The sequence below is a fragment of the Mustela lutreola genome, chromosome 4 (assembly GCF_030435805.1).
Source record: "Mustela lutreola isolate mMusLut2 chromosome 4, mMusLut2.pri, whole genome shotgun sequence".
Classification (NCBI taxonomy): domain Eukaryota; kingdom Metazoa; phylum Chordata; class Mammalia; order Carnivora; family Mustelidae; genus Mustela; species Mustela lutreola.
Window position 1 is genome coordinate 170487468 of NC_081293.1, and position 16455 is coordinate 170503922.

The 16455-nt window shown below is 40.3% G+C and overlaps 1 long non-coding RNA gene across 2 annotated transcripts in view; it reads left to right on the top strand.

Annotated features, from left to right (window-relative positions):
* Positions 1-14681: 14681 nt before the first annotated feature.
* The window catches only part of LOC131830434 (uncharacterized), a 36955-nt gene continuing 35181 nt past the window's right edge, over positions 14682-16455 (top strand). For both annotated transcript variants that reach the window (XR_009353163.1, XR_009353162.1), the window contains exon 1: positions 14682-14958. This is a non-coding gene — a long non-coding RNA (uncharacterized LOC131830434). The remainder of the gene's footprint in view (positions 14959-16455) is intronic.

Sequence of the window (16455 nt, forward strand, 5' to 3'; positions counted from 1 at the left end):
ATTTTTTTCTCAATATATTGTATTGGGAAGAATTGCACTTGTCTTTAAGTCACCGAAAACTTGACTATAACGGCTTAAGCAAATAAGGATTAATTTTTTTTCCTCCCAAATAACAAAAAATGGGGAAGGGAGTGGTAACCGTTTGACCTAGAAATTCAACAATTTTGGCCTTTCATATGTATATATTTTAAAAGAGAGAACATGCACACCAGTTTGGGGGAGGGGCATAGGGAGAGAGAGAAGCAGACTCCCACTGAGTAGGGAGTCAGAACTGATGCAGGGCTTGATCCCAGGACCCCGAAACCATGCCCCAAGCTGAAGGCAGACACTTAACCTACTGAACCACCCAGGCATCCCCAGGGCCTTGCATTTCTTGAACTCTCTAGACTTTTTCCTCATAGTCACAGGATAGTTACTGCTGCACCAGCCATCAAATTTAATATTCAAGGCAGAAAGAAAGGGAAGAGGTTAGTATAGACCATACCTATCCCTTTTATCAACAAAGCAAAAAGTACGCCTGAAACCCCAAGTGGAGTTCTATTCATGTGGCTTATTACCCAGAACTAAGTTTCATGTTCACATGACCTCCTTTAGACACAAAGGAGGCTTGGGGATTATTTCCCTTCTCTGAGTCCTAAGTAGAGGCAGACAAGGACAAAGGGCTAGAAAACCATGTTGGGGTCTACCATATAGACATTAAGCTCCTGTCTCTCTCTATGTTCTCCCACATGATTTTCCCCCTTTGTAAAATGCTTCCTCCCTCTCTTCTTATGCCAAATCATATTCATTATTTTTCCTGTGTCCAGGTTCACATTCCATGTCCTTTGTTAAGCATACACTGAAGCTTCCAGCCACCATGATCCCTCCTTTCTCTGAAAACATTTTTTTGCACACATAAACACATAAAAATATAAATTTTTAAAAAACTAAATTATGTTCTCCTTAGGTCAAATGTCCTCCTGATAGAATCCTTAGTTCTTGATGGCAAGACTGCAGTATTTTCTCTTCAGTATCTTCTCCAAAAGACAGTCTCTTTTAGGTAAAAGTAGATGTCTTCAAAAGAGACACTTTTATTTCAACTATGTTTCAAAGGACCTCATAGAATTTAAATTATTTTTTAAAACTATTACATGAATTGTGGCTTTACAGTAATGAAACTGGGCCCTTAAGCCAAACACAAGTATAACTTTAGGTTATAGCTTATACATTTTGGTACATTTACCATTATTTATAAGATAAAAGATAGTGACTTTAAAGTGCAATGTATTTTTACATCTCTCTTTTTTTTTTTTTTAAACTTTTTAGACGCTGATATCTTACTGGACTGTAAGAACTCCAATTCACATATATCACATCACATAGTAGGTCAGCTTATGATAGTTTCAAAAAAATGTGGATTAGCTAGGAATTTAAACAGAGATTTGTGTTCTTAAGGAACTTAAGAGATTGGAACTTTAAAAAAAAAATCTTCTCCGGGCCCACTAACCGACTTTTTAAAAGCTCTAATCTGTTTTTTAGCACTTCTTTACTCACAAGGTTAATCTTATTTTTCTCCCCACTCTTCTTTAGGGCTTTGTGTTCTCCCTTCTGACCTAAGTACTTTCAGATTTGTTTTTTCATATGAAATATATGCCTTTCTCTCACGTCAGAATGATTCTTTCTCCAAACAGACAACCAAGTAATTGAACATTGCTTTAATATCCTAGGTGGAGATTTGAATGACTGCATATAATTTGTAATAACTCACATGATTGCGTATGTAGGGACACTTTTTTGAAAAAATGTGAAATAGGAATCATTGAAAAGAATTCCTAGATGACTTAAAGTGAGTCTGAGTATTGGGTACCAATGTTAGCTTAGAACATGTTGCCCCACCAACAGGAGCAAGGTCTTGAGAAGATACTGAGAATCTGAAGCAGGAAAAGCAGTAGGACTACAGGGTACACATGATTTGACATAAAAAGAACGTGGTAGGCCATAGGCCCAGATGAGAGGATGCAGCCCCACTCCTGGCCTGCTTTTCAGGGAACAGGCTCTTCCATGGAGGAAGAAACCATGTACCTTTTGAAGTTCTGCACATCAATCACAGGTCTTTATATACTGATTAACTGCCTCTCTCAGCAAGAAGGATGAGCCAGCTAGCTTTCTCAGCACAAAGAAACCAGTTTTGCCTCTGGTGAATTAACCGTTCTATTGCCAGGTGAAGTATTTTTCTGGATAATGAAAACAAAGAAATAACATGTTTCAAAGGATTGGCTAGCAAAAATAAATAGTGATTATCTTCTGGCTAAACTTTTGCTGAAAACTCCAAGATCATTACCTACTGACGTGGAAGGACTGCTAAAACCCCAGAGGTAGCAAAGGCAAGAGAAGCAAATTGAAAGTGTTTCTGTGCATTCAGTTGGTCGCGGTCTGAATCCATGTGAGATGAGTGAGAAACCCAAGTAGACATGGGTTCACAGAGAACTATTGTATGCTTGATGTTTGGGAGAATGCATGCAAGAATGTATTTGCAGCATTGAGCAAGTAAATTATCCAATTCTGCCACTTGGATTGATGCCCAAACCGGGAACAGTAATGATACCTTACTTTTGAAAATTTAGTTTACAGGGCATTGTCACATGCATTATCTCTTTAATCTCTCTAATAACCTTCTGATGTAGTTGTTATTCTTATTTTACAGAGGAAGAAACAGAAACTGGGAGGTGCCATGCCTAATTTCCCAGCTATTAGGGGGCAAACTTTGGACTTAAACCCAGGTTTTTGAATTCACTCCTCCTTCTGGCATCCTATTAAACTCCCAATGATTCCCAGCCTTGGTTGCATACTGGGGTCACTGGAGTTGCTCACAAAGTGCTGATGCTTGGCTCCTTCCCTGAGACATTCAGAGGTAACTGGTCTAGGGGAGTGGCCTGGGTATTAGGACTTTTTTTTTCAAGGACGTTAATGCAGAATTTTTCAAGTTCAACAGGATTGATGTGTGGGGGCAGACAATCATTTGTGGAGGAGGGGTTTTCTGTGCCCTGTAGGATGTTTAGCAGCACCCCTGACCTCTCTTCCAGATGCTAGTAGTGACAATCTAGTTGTGGCAATCAAATATCTCCAGACATGGCCAGTATTCCCTGGGAGGAAGATTACCTGGTTGAGAAGCACTGCTTACGTTACAAAGTTGTGAATAAATGACTGATCAATAGATTCATTATCAGCAGCAACTATCAGTTTATTTATTTCTTAATTGACTCCATTCATACCATGTCAAGGAGCTGGAACAATTCATCATATGTGCCTTTTCCCAGTTTCATCAAAATTAGGAACTGAACTTGACAAATAATTTTGAAATACTGTGTTTATGTGATGATTATTTGATCTAAAGGAGAAGAGAAAGTTCTATTCATTTGTAATTCTTTAATTCGCTCAGTTATATTTTCTTAATGTTAAATACATGTTGGGCCAGTATTTCTCAATCTTACCTGATGATAAGAATTAGCTGGAATGCTTGCTAGAACAGCAGATTCCTAGGCCCTAAACCAGAATTACTGAATCAGAATTTCTAGAAAAAGGCCAGATGATCAGATAATTTGTCAAGTACCCCTAGTCTTTGGGGAACTTTGAGAAAAACTGGGTAAGGCATGGGGGATACAGAGATGAAGAAGACACAGTCCTCCTCTCAAGGAGATATGAATCAAATAATTATAAGAATGATGGTAAGAGCAAACATACAGTGTGTAGAAGCCTAGAACATGGCATAAGGAATGAATCTTACTTTGGTTGAGGAGACATTGCTCTGAGAAGGGTGTATCTAGCTTGGAATCTGATGCATAAGTAGAACTAGCCAGAGGTACAAGGTATAAAAAAGTATATATCGGGTGGAGAAAAGCAACAAGAGAAAAGGCCTCCTGGCCCAGTTCTATTCTATAGCCTACAGTTATACACATAGTAGATACTCAATAAATATCTATTCTTTGGTCAGTCTTAAACCCACTGTTCATCCATCATAGTGCCCTCTTGCCAATGATTCCTCACTCTTATCCTCAAATGGGCATGAGAAAAATTTGCTTAGGCTAGAGGGGTGGCCAATAGGTCAACATTGTGCATCTCATTTAAGCCCCTGATATACCCAGATTTAATTTTTTTCCCCTCTCAGAATTAGCTTTTCTATGCTTTCCTACCAGCAATCTGCTAACTGTGGATTTTTGAAAACTTATCCCATACATAGCTCTTTGTAGTAGCTGAATTACTGTGTATTATGTAATTACTATGTGGGCAGAAAAGGACTCAACAAACTCCTCGAGAGTGTTATTGGAAACTAGTATTTGTAGGTTGTGTAGAAAACGTATCATAAATGGACAATGGTCCTGGTATGCAAGGCTACCTGAAGATTTGGAGACATCCTTGTATGTCTTTTCTCCAAAGGCTATTTCCCAGGAAGCCTGATAAGGCAAGTTTCCTTCCAGAAGTAGGAAACCAATTCCAATGTAATCTCAGAATGGCTTTTTAGAACTACCCACTTACCATTTCCTTCATTGTTCTTTCTTATTTTTTTTTCATAGTATTTATCATTCACTGACATTATATTATTTATCTGTTTATTTGTAGTTTCTCTTTCTTTTACTAGATTGTAAGTTCCACCACCCCAGGGACTCTGGTAGTCTTATTCACTGTTGAATCCCCAGTACCTAAAAAAATGTCTTTTATACTAGTAGCTACTCATTAAACAGTTGTCAAAGACTGAGTTGGTTCTAGGTCCATCTAGAATCTTGGTTTTCTCCTCTGTAGACTCAACATGTTTGTCATTACTTGTCAATGTCTAACTCTTTCTCTGGGCTGATACATTAATTATGGCAGGGATAGTGTCTATCTTGGTTTCTATTTATCCCCTGGCCCAGCATGTAGGCTATTCTTAGTAACTATTGATTGAATTAATAGATCAGTGAATGAGTAAGCAAATCGAAACAGAAGGCCAGCACTAAATGGCTTTTATCCCATGAGCCCATTTCTCCAATAGCACAGTCACCCTCAGCATAGATGTTTGGTTCAGCAAATTCCAGGAATGAACAGGTCTGATTATTAGAGCAGTCAGCTTTTCTTGAGACAGTAGTAAGACTAGAACAATGAGATGGCTGATGAGCAATAATCTTGTGACACTTGAGGTAATAAGAAAAAAATCAAGGAAGAAAAATCCATACATTGGTGACAGGGAATCTATTTGAAATAGTTGGTCAATATAAGTGAAACAGAGGGACTTGCAAGCCAAGAAATGTAGACATCTCCAGGGAGGAGATAGCAGAGGTCAGGGAGCTGAGTCTAAGGGTATAGCATGAATCCAAAAGCCTAATGGAAGCCAATGGAAGCCATGGTTCAAGTTTTATCTCTTGAGTTCATGTTTACTATTTGTAGTAAGGATTCTACTCTAGGAAGTCACTCCCAACGTGAAAATGGATTTCACATTAAAGAGGTTATCTCTTGACATCTCCTTTAAACTAAAACCTGCTTCATGCTCAGTATGACTATGTTCTAGATTTCTTGACTCTCAAAAAAGCAGCTCTGGTTTTTGCAGAATAGTCATTGTCAGTGCCCTCAAATAAGCCTTATGACATCCTTTTCCATCCTGCCACACAAAGAACATGATAATATTTGCATGACATACGTGAATACTTGAATAAAAAAGTGTGGCTGCTTCACCTGCCAACTGGAGGGCCCAGGAAAGCAGTATGTCAGGCACGCTGGAACTCCTTAGAGAGGTAGCAATGGGAGTGCAGCCCACTGTTTAGAAGTTCTACACTGGTGGATGTGTTATCAATTTCCAAAAAGTTGTGGAGGGATGATTTCATGGTAGGGTTTTTTTTTCATCCAAGAACTATTTACTGAGCACCCACCATGTTCCAGGCATTTTTCAAATCAAAGCACAAAACTATGAATAAAACACAAACCCCTCTTTCAAAGTCACACTCCAGTAAGGTGAGATCGAAAAAAGACAACCAGACCTGTATCAGGTGATAACTGGGCTGTGAAAATCAACCCAGCAGTGTGAGCAGAACCGCAAGGAATGGGTATAGGGGCAGAGACATGAGCAATCTTGTGCAGAGAGTGAGAGGATGTCTCTTAGTTTCCGATTGCGGCTATAACAAGTTACCACAAACTTGGTGGCATACAACAACACAAATTTATTATCTTACGGTTTTGGAGGTCAGAGTCAAAAATAGATTGGCAAAGCTGCATTCCTTCTAGGTGCTCTAGGTGAGACTCGAGTTCCTTGCTGTCTTCAACTTCTAGAGGCTACCTGCATTCCTTGGCTCCTGACCCCATTCCTCCATCTTCAAAGCCAGAAACACAACTTCTTCAAACCCCCCTCCTCTCCCTCTCTCTCCCTTCTTATAAGGATCCTGTGATTATAGTTGGTCCCCTTAGAGAGTCCAGGATAATCTCCCTATCCCAACACCCTTAACTTAATCACAACTGCAAAGTCTATTTAACCACAGGTCTATTTTGCTACATAAGGTAACACGTCTGTGGGTTCCAAGGACTGGGATGTCATCTTTGCCGGGGGGTGGGGTGGGGTGGGTATTATTCTTCCTACTCTAGTAGGATTCTCTGGTAAGGTGTCATTGGAGCAATGGACCCCAAAGAAGGCTCGGGAGAGCTCCCCTGAGCCATGCAGGTCTCCGAGAGGAGGGTTCTCACCAGTGGGAACAGCAAATGCCAAGGCCCTGAGAAGGGCGTGGACTTGGCTTGCTTAAGGAATGGGAAAGAGCCCAGCATGCCTGGAGCAGAGTGAGGGAGGAGAACTATGATAGGAGAAAAGATCACAGAGGGGTAGCAGCAATTCAGGTCAGGCGTGCAGGACTTAGCGGACCACATCAAGACCACATGAATAACCTTATTCAATCTTACCTGATAAGGTAGCTGCTATTATTTGCCGCATTTTCAAGTTTAAGAAACTGAGGCTTAGTAAAGTTAAGTATAATGAGCTCGAGGTTCCACAACTCGCAAAGAATAAAGAACAGTTTTATCCTGGGCTACCTGATTCCAGAGCTCTCACACTTGACCCCTCTGCTGCACTGCTTCCTCAACATTCTGCGGCCCCAAGAGCTGGCATGCAACTAGTGCTCTTAGAGGAGTGAGAAGTCCACCAAGGTGGAGAAAACACCCTTGTCCTTCGGGGTCACTCTTTCCACTACGATGCAGACGCCATGTCGGTGGGACAGAAAGCACGAGGGGCAAGGCCCAGATAACTGCCCTCCTACCAATTCCCCCACTGACAACAAAATTAAGGACTGTGGCAGCAAGTTTGTAACTAAAATTAAGCCAGGTAACCTTTTGTCCTTCATTCAGGTTTAGCATCTGTTAGTGGGGATACACAGTTGTAAATGTATCTTTGCAATGGGAAAGAAAAGAGAAATTCAGATGAATATGAATTTTCAAAACAGAAAAATGGGACTTGGTGCCATGAAAGACCCTTGGTATTAACAAAAGATCATCCAAAGCTTTCTCTATAATAAATCGTCTGCCGCTTGTGTGCATGCTTGCACATGCACACACACCCACACACACCCACACACACAATTTCTGATATTTAATCGACTTTTTTTTTTTTTTTTAGAAAAGCACTAATCACCAGAAGTGCCTTTATTTTGCATTGCCTACCTCAGTTCTTTTCCTTTAGCTCAGAGATCTTGTCATACTTCTTCACGAAAGGGAGGAGTCTTGGGATGGTTTCATAAGTTATGTCCCCAGGGGGCTCCTGGAAAGGATTAAAAATTTCTAGAGATTTCTTAGTCACAGAGAAATCTTTCTTCCTTCTTCCCCAAGTCTCGTGCTCAGTGAGTGCGGTGCGTTTAGAGGAAGAGTCAGGCCCAGTGTGGTTGGAATTGTTGCTAGAACAGTCCAGTCATGCGGACTATTAATAAAATTATATGTTTATAGAAAATTGGGCAATTTAAAAGCAGAGCTATGTGTTCCTTTCCAAACACCTTCTCGGTTGTTTAGAATAGAATTGTTAAGCATGTGAGTTGATTCTTTAGTTTCCAGTATTCACAGCTCCCACTCACATCTTTGAAAATTCCTTTATGGCATCTACTTACAGTAGTCAAACTGCAGAAGTTAAATAATATGTATTAAGAAAAAAATAGACCCCTGTGGCTGTTTGAGCTTTTGTCATCACTTTGGAGCCAGGAAACCTAGGGGACCTGCATTGTTCCTGTAGCCCTTGAGCTTGCAGAAACAAAACAGGGTACACAGCATTCGAAATCATAAAGCATCCCCTTGGTGGGATCCGTACCACAGCCCCCTGCTTGGCCATGACGTCGTGCTTCCCACACACCCCCGCCTCTCCTGCCTCCCCGGATTCCTTTACACATTTGGTAGCTCTGCAGAGAAGGAGGTCTCCGTCACTACATTGTGATGTTCAACCTCTCATGTCTCTCTACCTTGACCCCATGTTGTCCCACAGCTGCCAATAAAGACCAACAGACCTGAACGAGCAGAACAAAGAACAAATCCAGGTGAAGTCTGAGAAACATCCCCCCGGGGAAATTTTGCCTTGTGGCCTCTGTTGTTTGCGCGATGGGGCAAGAAAACATCACAATGGGGAACCCAGAGGAAAATGGCCTTTTGTGACAGGGGAAACCTAGTGTTGCCACATTTAAAGATATTCCACGATGCACTGATTACAAGTACAATGTCTCAATTTTTAGAGACCGAAGGTCCCTGAAGTGAGCAGAACATGCTCCCGTGACTTTAAGGGTTCACGTGACCCATGCCCAAGCTTTATCTACTTCTCTGGCTGCGGCATCTGGGGCAGCCAGCTCTGCTGACGGGGAGGGGCACCTGGGAATGAAATTGGAAAGCAACAGGTCTGAGCTTAGGTTTTTCCACATATGAACGCTTGCATATCCCTCTGAACCTCAATGTCCACATAAGGAATATGGGCTTAATAATATTTCTCTTACTGGGCTGCTGTGAAATGCAAATGACATCATACCAGGGGTATTACTTTATAAGTCATAAAATGCTACAAAAATGTAATTGATTGAATCAATAGTGGGAAAACCCAGAACTAACGTATTGGCCTGGTACTCATCTATTTCGTTCCGTTTAAGTGTGGCAACCTCTTTTCAAATGAGGTTTGTTATCTTGTCAGTAATTGGGGTGTCATCAGACACCATCTCATTCTTAATATTATTTTCAACTGGCCAGTAATAATGTAATAATGCAGAATTGCATTAGTTATCATGAAAACACATAACTCCTACTTGTGAAGTAGTTGTAAGATTTCAAAACCATGCAGCTGCTTTGGAAGACTGACCAGGGGACAGGTTGGCTGAAGTTGCACTGGGCTCTTCTATTGTAATCAGAGCTAGGCATTTTTGTTTGCAGAAGGGCTGGTTTCTTCATGTGGAAGCTAGTTTCTCTTAGACCAAGACAACTGTGTAATTCTCCACTAGTCATGATTTAAACGTAAGCCAAAACATGGCATGAGTAACGTGATGACTCAAAATGTTTGATGCTGCATGATGGTGCCTACAAGTGCACGTGCTCTAAGTTCAATGCAATAGTTTCAGGCATTGCTGCTTTGGGGGGATGGTCTTCCTCTGTCTGCATTTGTTTTGTTTTGTTTTTTTCCCTCTCCTTCCTTTTTATTTCTTTTTTTCTGATGGTTATTCTGCCCTCACTCCCTTTTTTTATTCAGTTCTTTGTCGCCATAACACCAAGAAAAGCTTACAGTTGGTCACACTCAATCAGACAAGCAGCTTTGGTCGGTGAATCAGATCAAATTGATACAGTTTGGTGGACCCCTTTGCTGTTGAAACCCCTCGATCTCCACTCAGGAGCATCTCTGCTGAGGGAACTGCACTGTACTATTAGACCACGTGCTGGAGTGGGAGAAGTACATGCAGGCACATTTTGGGAAAGAAGCAAATACCTATAGTAGGAAAACAAGAGGCAAGTGCAGCTCTCCCTTCAACACTCAGGAATGGAAAAGGGCAGGAAAGCTGTTTGACATACCAGAAACATGGCCAGGTAATCCAGCAAACGACGTGCCGGCGTTATAAATTGCTTGAGTGACCTTTGATGAGAATTAAAATGCTACACATATCTCTAATTGAATATTTTTCATTTTCTCTTCTGAGTCTGATTAATCTGTGAGAACACAGAGGCATATGTAACCTACATCTTTACCCTTAACATTATTGTGATTTTCTGAGTTGTCCCATTAATTAGAGTGATTTTCTCCACATGCTCAAATTGTCAGAGTATGAATAAGAGAAATGTCTTAATGATATGATTTATTGCAGCAGCACAGAATGTTCAGAAGTAGAGAGCAAAGACCTTTTATATTTTTTTCTGTTTTCATGCCCAGGCTTTCAAAAAAATAGATGTGAACAGTTCAAATTAGTTTTTCCAGGACTAGGAAACCTCAGTTGTCATTTTAGTTGCTTCTGCATTTCTAGCCCTGAAATAATATATGCCATCTGCGCTCCATAAATACAGAAATGGAGTGTAAATTTGATTGTTCTATTACTTGGAACCCAGTCTTAATATCTAAAGATTTTTCATATTTTTGTCATATCCTTGAAATCAATTTAGAGAAAAAAATGAATTCAATCAGCCTTAAAAAGAAACAAGGTAAAAATCTTCTGGAATCTTCACTTGGTTTGATATTTTCCTTTTTTCACTCCTACAGTAACAACAACAACAACAAATATATATACATATATATATATAAAACAAATTATAATATCAAGGAGATTGCAATTTGAGAATCTTTTTAAATCTTATCTGAATTTCCCATAAATAACATACACATAAAAGGTTTTGCTAGAAAATATTTATTCAACCTTGGTTTAAAATATAAGCAGGTTCCATTACTTATGGTGAATTATTTTTGAAATGACTGATAGAAGTCATCAGGTACTGTAGACAGGTATTACCAGAAACATTAAGTTCATAGAGAATATTTTAAAATAGCTAGAGTCCTTTATTTAGTATGAAAATCTGTTTTCATTAGGCTGGTCATAGAATTTTATCATACCCTGAGCAAATAAATGGAGAGGTACTTAAAATTTAAAATATGTTTTCCCATTGTAAATTGTTTTTGTCCTCTAGGCTGGAACTGCATCTGAGGCATTTGTATTTATTTGGTACCAGGCAAAACTGGTGAGTTCTGGACAGTGAAATGGGCTCTGCTTGATCTGCAGAGCTGCCATGGTTCTGTCTGGCTCTGAACCATCAGTGCCTCTGCATCGGGAGTGAGACCAGTACTGAGCTGGTTAGCACCGCAGCAGCAGCTGAGCTGAGAAACCAGATTCCCTAGCTTCTTTTCTCCTAGAGGTACGGGGCCTGGATAGCTGCTCATTCTTGCCTCTAGTGTTGAGCAGCCAGCCCCCAACACAGAGAGCAACACCTTCATGAAAGGGCAACCCATTACTCAAAAGCAAGTTCTTCACGCACGGACAAGGTTATGATGACTCTTGTGTTACGTAAAGCGTGTTTATGAGATCCAGAAAGAGCACATCTGCTTCCTTCTCAGCTCAGACTCCACCATTCCAGTGTTTCTTGTGTTTGGCAGATCGACTCTCTAATTTGATCACAGCAAAACTAACTCTAAAACGATACTTAGATGAGGCAAAACCTCTAGGTAAAAGTCAAAATGTACTCAATATGATTACTTAACATCAAGTAGAATCACCTATTAATTTTTTTCCATGAAATTGTCTATTTTCAAGTTAGACTCACTATTTTTTGGAAAAAAGGTTAAACAAAATGCATAGAACTTGACCTAATAAATAGCTGTTTGATTTTCCCAGCCTTCCACCTCTCCCTCTTCACTGGCCTTTTCTCTTCCATCTAAAACCCTCTGCTCGCTCTTTGTCCTCTTCATCGTCCAGCTTCTCGCTCTCCCTACTCCACTGCAACCACTCCCCTCTTCTGCAATCTGATTTACCTCCCACTATAAGCTTCCCCCAGGAAGCCAACAATGATCTCCCAGATGCTATCCTTCAGATACTTTTCAATCTTATTTGTGTTTTTCTGAAGCGTTTCAGGGTTCCATTTTAGTTTCTCTTTCTTCCTCGGGCTACACTTCTTTGCATGTTTTTATTTATACTCACAATGTCTGTATTAGTTAGGGTATGAACCGAAACCAATAGGATATATATAGACAATAGGAGAAGATTTATTCTAGGAATTGGCTCACACAGTTATGGAGGCCCAGAGTTCTGTGATCTGCTGCCTGCAGGCTAGAGAACCAAGAATGATGGCCGTGTTATTCTGTATGTGTCTGAAGGCCTGAGAACAGAGGGCCCAGTGGTTGAAGTCCCAGCCTGAACCAGGAGTGCCTGATGTCCAAAGGGAGAAGAATATGGATACCTCAGCTCAGTCAGAGAGCGAATTTCCCCTTCCTCTACCTTTTTATTTTCTACAGGCCCTCAACCAGTTAGATGATACCCACACACATTGGTGAAGACGGTCTTCTTCAGTCTACCAATTCAAATGCTAATCTCTTCCAAAGACACCCTTACAGACACACCCAGAAAAAAATGTTTAACTGGCTAACTCTTATTGTAATCAGGTTGACACAAAATGAATCACCGTAACTTCAAATATTGCCAACAGGTCCCTGAGTCCCAGATGAATAGTTTTGGTCTAGACCTCATTCCTGGGCTCTGAATTTTCATTTCTATTTTCCTATCAGGCATCTCTGTTTAGATATTTCATAGTGATGGCATCGCAGACAGAATTCATCCTCCTCTCAGTGATCCTACATGCTGCCTCCATAGATCTTTTCTCCATTTCTTATCTTATAAATGATACTTTCTTAACTCAGCTGCCCAAGTTAGAGATGAGGGTATCACCCAGGTAAGTGTTTCTCCTTTAAAGCTCACGTTTTGTCAATCCCTGTGTTGCCGGGATCTTGCCTCCTAAGGAGTACTCCTTTTAGCCCTCAGGATCACCTGTGTAGTTCATGACCTTAGTGTCACTTGCCCATTTGTCATAAGAGGCCCCTTTCTGATTGTCCCACTTCTCTCTATACCTTCCCATCCTTCATAAAGCTGCTAAAGTGACATTTCTAATGTGAAAATCAGATCCTTCCCTCAAACAGCTCAGAATTCTGCAAGGGCTTGGTTGCCTTCAGATAAATTGGGTTGGGAGTGTTTTGTTTACAGAGTCTTCTATGATCAAGACTCTGTCCCACCTCCATCCCTGTCTGTCCTCTACTTGTCCTCTCCCCACTGAACACTTCACATACTGGGAATATTGAGCCATTTTCAGTTTCCCCAAATACTTGTGGTCTACACACTGCTTGACTTGTATGCTGTTTTTTGCCTGGCTTGTCATCCACATTTACCTGCCCATTTTGAAAGACTCAGTTAAGTACTACCTTCATGTGAGGAAACTTTTTCCCCCTGAAATCGCATGCTGCCCATGTACATAGGCCTTATTTCATAACTGGAAGACTCCTTTCTCTTTGCCTCTGTTTCTCCTATATATTGCAATTGTGTCTTCCATCTGTGTATTTGTATCACGTACAGGTGTCTAACACATAGCAGGAACCCCATAAATATTTGTTAAAGCAATGAATAAGGGAATGAATAAATGAGCGAAATTACTAAAACCATCAAGGGTTTGAAACTATGTGATGCCAAATTTTCTTCCATTTCAGTTTTTATCTTGATTCTGTGCAGACGCATCATTAATTAAATTCTGGGTGTATGACAAGCCTTATAGAGCATGATTATATTTCTATCTAAGATGAAGATAAAAATATTTGCATGTAAATGAGACAATACTCAGCCTCAGAGAAGCTCTATCTCTCAATACTCCAAATAAACTCTATTACCTGTTGGGAAATAAATGAAAATGAATCCACTGCAGTAATGGGTTTTCAGGCCAATTTTCCAAGCAAGAGCTCATTTCTCGCTGAAAGTAAATATGCTTCCTGAGCTCATGAAATCTGCTATTGCTTATGTGTACACATGCACTGAGGATGAGTTCCCATCTCATTCAAATCCATGGGCTTTGAAATGAGCCCCAAGTGTAAGACATCTGTAGGTTCCACCAATTTCGTTTGCCCAAATTAACAAGCAAAACCTTAAGATTTAAAATAATTTGAGTTATGAAGGCCCCTCATATTTGAAGCATTTGCTCCTGTCTCTAAATAGAAAACTGTTTCTTAACTCCAGAAATGGAAGTGTAAGACAATAAGGCAGGAAAATGCCCCTATTCTTTTGGTGGTTTTAGTTCAGTCTTTCTTCCCTCCTGGTACATTCCCTTCTTAAATCTCTTCAGTTTCCTCAAGTTGTTGACGGCAGGATGTGAGGACTTAGAATGTGCCAGCACTAGATGAAGCCATATTTTAATGAAATTTAATCCTCCTAACAATGCCATGAAATGGATACTATCATTACCATCTCCATGTAACTGCCCGATGCCAGCAGAGGGCAAGTGGTATAGCTCTTAACTGGTAAATCCAGAGCTCAAACCCGGATCTGATTCTAAGACCTTGCCTGTAACCCTTTGTGGCCTGCCTCATCCAAAGCACAGTTAACCTTTGTGAGATGAAAAATTACTCCAGCTCCTTTTGAAGTCCTCATACTCTGCTTAGCAAGAATTGCACCCAGCCCATTGTTACATCACTCTTTATGCGCGACTTCATGAAGCAGGAGGTTTACAGCTGGAGGTGCTGATTCTAGTTTGTGATATGTAATAACTTGTTCAGACGGGCAAAGAACCCCCAAAACAAGACAAGGGACTTAGGGAGGGAAATTTTTCTACTTCCTAAACATGTTATTGAGAAATAACAAAACAACATTAAAAAGAGAGAGAGAGAGAGAGATTTCAGGCTAAGCAGCACTGCCAAACACTTGTTTTTAAAGGAAGAGGCAGTAAATATTGTGGGTGTAGCAGTTTCTGTCTCAACTATTCAGCTCTGCTGTCACAATGTGAAAGAAACCACAGGTGAGATATGAATGAATGAATGTGGCTATGTTCCAATAAAACTTTATTTACAAAAATAGGTAGTGGGCCAGATTGAGCCCATGGGCCATAGTTTATTGACCCTCACTTTAAAGTGTCCAGATATATTCCTTACATTGTGTTAGCACCCCCGATGTTTGGAAATACCGAGATGATTAGTAGAATGTAGGTGACTGATAGGAGATGGATAGCATTTTATCCTATCAGGATTGTTTCTGTGCTCCATTGCTACAGCACCACTGTTTAACTGGATGTTGTAGGAGTTCAAAGGGAGGTAATCTATTTAGACTCTAGGAGCAGGCTGTCTGGCAATTTGTGTCATCAAACTGGGAAGGCTTAGAAAAGCTTTTGACAGTGATGGAACTGTGTTCATACAATTTAGAATTGCAACCTTAGCTGGGAGAATTTAGATTCAGACTCAAATACAGATAATGCAAACAAGGGTGCTATAAATCTTTGCAGTGAAACCAACAAGTGAAACTGGGCACAGCAGATTTATGGTGCAAACTGATAAATTGCAAATTTTTCCTTCAAAAACACCAGAAAGAAGGAGAAACAGAGCCTTGCATGCAAATTCCAAGTTTATGGCTCTCTTTAAAGTTCTATTTACTTAAAAAATGGCAAGCCTCATTTAAGGTCATTGTTACTGGTATTTTCAGATGGATGTAGGGTGGTGGAGAAGTCTATGGCCATAGAGTATTTGATCTGGGCATGCTACCCTGGCATTTCCTAGCTGTGTGCACCAGTTCTCAAACCTCTTAAGCCTGCACATGAAGTCCATGGCACAGGCCTGGCACACACTGACTTCTCAAAAAGTATTTGCAAAACTGACGATGTGCCTCTTCTTGATTTCTTCTGTCTCAAAGTGTGAGTCTCTGCTTTATTGGAAATAAAAAGGAAAACTAAATCTGCAGTCAAATGCTCTATCCCTGAGCTATACCCCCTGGAAAACTAAATCTGAATGTGGAATTTTAACGACTCAAATACTCAGGTGAAAAGCTTGTAGCTATTCCTAATAATTGATCCCAGAGTCTACAAATAGATCATTTATTATCAGTTAGTCAATTCCTCAGCCTTTCAATGATGGAAAAGAAAATGAAATTCTCTTCTTATGGGCTTTTGGTATCATTAAAAAATAATTTGTATGTAAACCTGTTGTATGCATTTGATACTTTGCTTAAAGGAAACATGTTGCCCTTTCCTGTATTTTGTGTGTGTGTGTGTGTGTGTGTGTGTGTGTGTGTGTTTGTGTATGTGTGAGAAAGAGGGCAAGAGCAAGAGCAAGAGAGAGAGACAGACAGACAGAGAGAGAGGAAGAGGAAGAGGACTAATGTGCTTCCTCTGGATAATATACATAGATGGGGAAAATCAAGCCAAATTTCTTCCTATTTGTCCACCTTACTGATATTTCAGGAAAGGGGGGTATCCATGTACAGCAGAAACCAGTGCACGTATCTTGCACTTCCCTTCCATCCCAGG